Here is a 6056-nt window from a genome sequence, read left to right on the forward strand (position 1 = left end):
GGAGCCTGCTCTGAGACCCCAAGGTCTGGACCCTGTGTCTGTAGGAGAGGTAGCTACTGCAGTACTGCACCCCAAAGGTGTATTGTGAGGGAATGTGAGGGGGAAGAGGAAAGGGACATGTTATTATTTTGGTTTAGAGATGATTGTGCCCAAACATAATTAAACATGAAGTTTGACATTCCAAGGCTGAGAATCTTGAGAGCTGCAATTATAAATGAACAGTAAGTAAATACTAGAAGCCTCAAGCATGGCCATGTTCTTGATCTCACTGGTCCAGGAGAAGTAGAGCAGTGATTCGAACACAACTTTGGTTTTAGGACACGGATAAGTGTTCGCAGAGGATATCATGATAGTCTCAGAAGTGTCATTTTGCCCTTTTGGTGACTCATAGAAGCATTATTCCCCTCCAGGAGAGAAGGCCTGGAGTGCCATCTTCCCTGTTTGCTTCAGTGTCCTCTCGGGATCTGACAGCAGGAGATTCCTTATGTATACATGTTTGCACAAGTGCATTGGCAAGGCTGTCATCACAGAGAAAAGACAAAAGCCAGCCAAAAAATAGGAATTAGCTAAAAATTTTTTAGTTTCACTAAATCACATCGTTTGGCCAGCAAGCTAAGTTTTAGAGAAACAATGTATTCCATGTCAGAAAACAGCAACAAGAAAACCCCAAAATTTATGAACTTTGCCTACAAGAATTTAATAGCCAGTGTAGTCTTTTTTCTTTTTTTAATTTGGGCCATTTCTCACCCATGGAAGTATGCTCATCCCAGTCATGGCAGCTGGGAACTCTCCACATTGTACTGCAGTGCTGAGGCCTGTGAGATTGTGGAGGTGCTCTCCTCCTCTCACCTTACCTTTGAGACTCAGGCCAGGCCTGGGGTCACAGTGATTGGACCCATCTGAAGGGGTTTTGGGTGACTGCGAAAGCCGTTTGACTGGAAGCTTTGGGCTTCGGTGTCAGAATATAGTTCTGCCAATTTATGTGACCTTGAGCAATACAGTTAACATCCCTGAGCCTCAGTATCCTCACCTGTAAAATGGGGGGTAATAAAGGATACAGGATTGGTTATTCCTTTTAGATATTCAGTAAAACCAAGATTTGCTTTCAGGCTTGGCACTGGCCCTATAGTAGGCCTAGATACCCTTAATAACAGCATGGGGTAGGGTGGGAAGCAGTGTATGAAGGATTCTGCTAACCAAGAAAAAATTCAGTAACTCTTTCCAGAATATTATGCTAAAGAAATTGGGGTCGTCCTCAGAATATTAATCGCTTACACATGTTTCTTCAGGTTGGCCCAACAATCATCACACAAGTGGTTTAGTCCCATGTGTGCCCAACCCTGGAAACAATGATGTGAAAGCCCAGAGTTCCCCTAGGTGCCTGCTCTGTAGCTGAGGCCATGAAGCTACCCCATGTGGAAGAGTCAGTATAGATCAGATCAGTATGTGAGTTATAAGGTTATGTTAAATTGTATGCGTGTATAATTTAAGTACTAGGAATGGCCCCCCCAAAGATGTCCACGTCCTAATTATCCCCAGAACCTGTGAACTTTGCAGATGGGATTAAATTACAAATCTTGAGATGCGGAGAGTATCCTGGATGATCCAAGTGGGCCCAATATAATCACAAGGATCCTTGATAAGATGGAGGCAGGAGGATAAGAGTCAGAGATGGAATTACAGATTGGAGTGTCACAGGGCCATGGAGCCAAGGAATACAGATGGACTCTAAGGCAAGGAAACAAGTTCTCCCATTGCCTGCCCTCTGAGACCCATTGCAGACTCCTGACTTCCGGAACTGTAAGAGAATCCATCTGTGTTGTGTTCAGCCACCCTGTTTGTGGTAATTGCTAGAACAGCAATAGGAAACTAATATACGAGGTCAGAAGGTAAGGAAGTATGGTCTAGAAAGTGTTTTTCACATTGAGGGTCAGAGCCCATTAAAGGTTTTAAAATCACTTTAGTAGGGCCATGACTGGCATTTTAAAAAATAAGGCAGAAAATACATTTTGCATTTCATGTAGTAAGAAAGATTATTGTTTAATGATACTTAAGTTTCAGATACACGTGCCGGTTTCTACTAGGTCGCAATATATATCACTGAGTTGTGAGGAAAAAAATTTGAAAACTACCAAGATAGATAGTCACCTGAGGGGCTTCATGAGGAAGGATACTTTATCCATATCTTGATACCTGACCTTAAGAATAGCTACCTGTGCCAGGCACCGAGGTAAGCAATGGATAGGCATTAACTGCTAACAACCCTATAGTGTTGGAACTGTCATTGCCACATTTTAAAGATGATAAAACTCAAGTCCAGAGTGGGAGTGTGAGAGCCTATGTTGGAAACATGACAGTCTTCAGAGCCCCAGTGGTAACTACTGAGATGCTCCCTACAGGAAATAGAGGTGCTTCAGTGGTCAAGCCTAGTCACTTTGCCCAGGCTCAGAAGCAGGGTGACGCCACTGGAACTGATGGGAGGGGACTCTCTGACCATATCTTGTGGAGTTTCATTGTAGACCTAAATTTCTCAACTGAACTGCCACATAAAGGCGTGTGGCTTGGAAGAGTGTGCAACAAGGTGCCAACCCTATTGGAAGGCCTGCCCCTGGAGCAGGGCCAGGGATGTGGAGTGCTGAGCATGTTCTGGGCCCCGGCTGTGGTGAACATCAGCCCTCCCTGCCTGTGGCCTGGGGAAGGAGGCACAAGGTTTCCCCTCTTCCCTCCTGCTCACAGGGATCAGGGAGCAATCCCTTAATCTGAGGGAAAGAGATCCATGGTCCCCATTCGGGGGTGGTCACACGCTGAGGCAGAAGGAGATCATGCTGTGTTCATTATCATTCCTAGTGTCCTGCTTCCTTGACCAGCCTACCACATTCTGAGTCCAGACGTCTGGAGCTTGGCTGCCCTCTTGTGACCAGGAGGCAGTAAGGCCAGTGTGGTGAGAAGAGCAGAAAGCCAAAGAACCCTGATGACCTGGAGACAGTGCAGCAGCCACTAACTCCACCCACCCCACCGCGCCCTCCCTACCCTGCTCCGCCCTCCCCACTGACTGCCCTCCTCCAAGTCAGCCAGCCCTGCAGCCTGGGTGTGTGGCTGCATTTCTTGGATACCTGAGAAGACGGAAAAGAAGGGAGAATGCAGCATCTTTGTCCCAATGCACCACAGGGAGAGACAGATTCCAGGAAGAAACAAAGTTCTCAAGTTGTTCTCAGAAACTGCAAATGAAATTCGTCCACCCCCAGGCTCCCCTCACCCAAGGAGTGGCTTCACTTACGCTTAGAAAACTGTCCTTGAAGGGAGCCATTTCAGATAACACCCCCCTTGATTCCTAGTCTGAGCTGTGGTTTCCCATCCCTTGGGTCTTCCCACAGTGAAGTAAAGGCCTGTGAGGGGGCAGCAGTGCTTATTATGAGCCAGCCTCACTTTACAGATGCAGAAACTGGTGCTGTAGGAGAGTGACTTGCCTGAAGCTACACTACAGGTGAAATGGCAGGGCCAAGATTGGGTTCAGTTTTTTAACACCACGTGTTCATTTATTCACACATGCAACAGATGTGCATTCAGTGCCTCCTATATGCCAGGCACCATTCTAGGCACCAGTGAGCAATACAAACATGGTTTCTGCTCACACTAAACTTAGGAGTCATCTTTTCATCAAATCAGGCTGCTTCTATTTGGTTTCCACAATGAGGGAAAGGGAGTCCTCAGGGGTGCGTATTTGTCAGTATGCTTTTAGAGATGAGTAAAAGAAAAACCCAACTCAAACCAGCTTAAAAAGTAGACTCTTTGGCTCATGTATCTGAAACCTCTGGAGGCAGGTTGGGTTCAGACTAATCAGTCAGATTGACCAGGGCTCTGGTCATTTCTCTGCAGTTCTCAACATCTGAGCTTTAACTAGGGAAGTCATATGGCTTCTCTTGTGGCTGTTCAACTTTCACGTTCAGATTCATGCAGCTCCTCCGGAAGGGGCTTCTTTCACCTCCATCATCATCCAAAGTCCTGAGCTTTGCTTTGACCTGGCCATCTAAGGTCACGAGTCAGGACAGCGGATACTAGGCGCTGATTAGGTTAGAGCATTCGAGGCCAACACCAGAGGTGGAGGTCAGTCACACCTGGGTTCATTCCCTGGGCATATACAGAGCTGTGGAGGGGTAAGACAGTAGCCAAGGACACAACAGGTATCCCATGGTGTCCCCCTACAACTGTACCTGTCCCTACAGAAAGGGGGTTGCCAGTTCAGACCATCTGAAACTTTCCTGGTTAGACTAAAGCCATCTAGCCTTGGTAACAGCCCCTCAGTGCCTCCTCAGAGCCAGAAAGGCTCAGGATCATATAAAACTTAGCTAAAGTTTACTGAGTACTCACTCTGTGCTCGCTACTGGAAGTGCTCCCCATGTTTGGGTACATGTAATCCTCTCAACCACCCAGTAAGGGCTGGGACCGGTGAGCACAGGATCCTATTGAGAGTCCAGTGGACACCTCTAATGGGAAGGGGGTCAGGGTCAAAGTGATCTGAGATAATTAGCCATGTCTTGCAGGATAAACTGAAGTTGGCCAGGTAAGGACAGGGTGGGAAAAGTGTGATAGGCCGAAAGAACAGCACCTGTCAAAGCCCCTACACCTGACAGGGTGCTGTCTAGCTCTGGACTTCCTGAGCCCATGAAGCCACCCACTCCCCACCCACAGCTTTTGCTGCCTGCTGCCTGCTGCCTGCTGCCTGGCTGAGTCTGGGTGAGATGAGTCAGTCCTAGGGAGAGGGGCCTGGTGAATTGAGAGGGTGCAGGGTTTTCACCAGAGTCTCCTCCATCTGCAAGGCCACCTGGCCACATTTCCATTGATGAGGCAGAAAGTAGAGATGGAAAGACTCCCGGGGACCACATGGCCCAAGACCCAAATTCAGGAGGCAACATACAGCCAAGTAACAAAGGAGTGAAGCAGACACAATGGAACTGAGGGCCAAGAAGTCAGCACTGGGAGAAGGTGCTGGACCAGCCAGAGTCAGCGGGGGCACCAGTGTGCACTCCTGACCAGGGCCAGCGCCCCCATTTTTTACTGAAGACACAGAGGGCGGGAGGGTGGGACCTGGCTGGCTGACTTGGTGACACCTTACTGCACTTTTGGCGCCCAGCAGGTATCAGCTCGTGAAGGAAGGAACGGTTCTCACGAGCTAGGGCTGGAGGCCTGCAGAGGTTCCCTAAGTTGCTGGGTCACCAGCATGTGAACTCAGAGCCCGCACTGCTCTCGGTAGGCTGGGAGTGACATGCAACCTGCCAGGCTCCGGGTTCCCGCCAGCTGCTGCTCATGCTGCTCACCCTCCTCTGAGCCTCAGTTATCCCATCCCTAACGTGATGAAGGGCGGTTGCGGACGATTTTTGGTTACCCTGGGCGCGCGAAGCCCCAAAACCCAGAAGAGTGGGTGGGACCTTGGATCTCCAGACTGCCCCTGGACCCCGCCCCCAACCCCTTGGGGCTGAGGCTGCGAGGCCCCGCCCCCCGCCCACGAGGAAGTGGCTGCGGGTCCCAGACCGGTTCGGCGCGTCGACTGTCCAGAGTCCGCGGCCGGGATTCCCCGAGGTGAGGGGGCGCGGGGGGTTGGTGGCCTGGAGTTGGGGGCCGGAGGGCCACCTTGAGGTGAGGGGGATTTGGGGAGACGCGGGGAGGGGGCACCTGGAAGTGAGGGGCTGTGTGGAAGGAATCTACCAAGAGATGTAGGGGCACCCAGAGGGGAAGGAGTGCCGGTAGTGAGGGGATACGGGAGACAGGGGCTCTCCAGGAGATGAGTAGGTTGAGGGCGGCGGGCCGGCCGAAGGGTGGGCAATGCAAGGCTCCCAGCACACGGCACCTTCGGAGCAGCCGGGTCCCCTGCCCGTGCGTCCACCGCTCTGCCCTCCTCCCTCCTCCGTTTCTCCACCTCTCCAACTCTGCCCCACGGCCGGTGTCCCCCTGTTATTTCGGGCAGCGAGGGCCCCACGCCCAGTCACTTCCCCTCCATCCTCCAGTCTTCCGGGTTGCTCCAGCGGGAAATGAGCTGGCGCCCCCGCCCTGCCCCTCCC

At 50.9% G+C, this 6056-nt stretch overlaps 1 protein-coding gene across 1 annotated transcript in view; it reads left to right on the forward strand.

The window, feature by feature from the left end:
- Nucleotides 1-5441: 5441 nt before the first annotated feature.
- Nucleotides 5442-6056, forward strand: part of ARPC1B (actin related protein 2/3 complex subunit 1B) — an 11166-nt gene continuing 10551 nt past the window's right edge. Inside the window, exon 1 of the mRNA XM_039848613.1 lies at nt 5442-5577. The gene's annotated coding sequence lies outside the window, so the exon portion shown is untranslated. The remainder of the gene's footprint in view (nt 5578-6056) is intronic.

This window comes from Pteropus medius, unplaced genomic scaffold, assembly GCF_902729225.1.
Source record: "Pteropus medius unplaced genomic scaffold, Ma_sr-lr_union100, whole genome shotgun sequence".
Lineage (NCBI taxonomy): Eukaryota > Metazoa > Chordata > Mammalia > Chiroptera > Pteropodidae > Pteropus > Pteropus medius.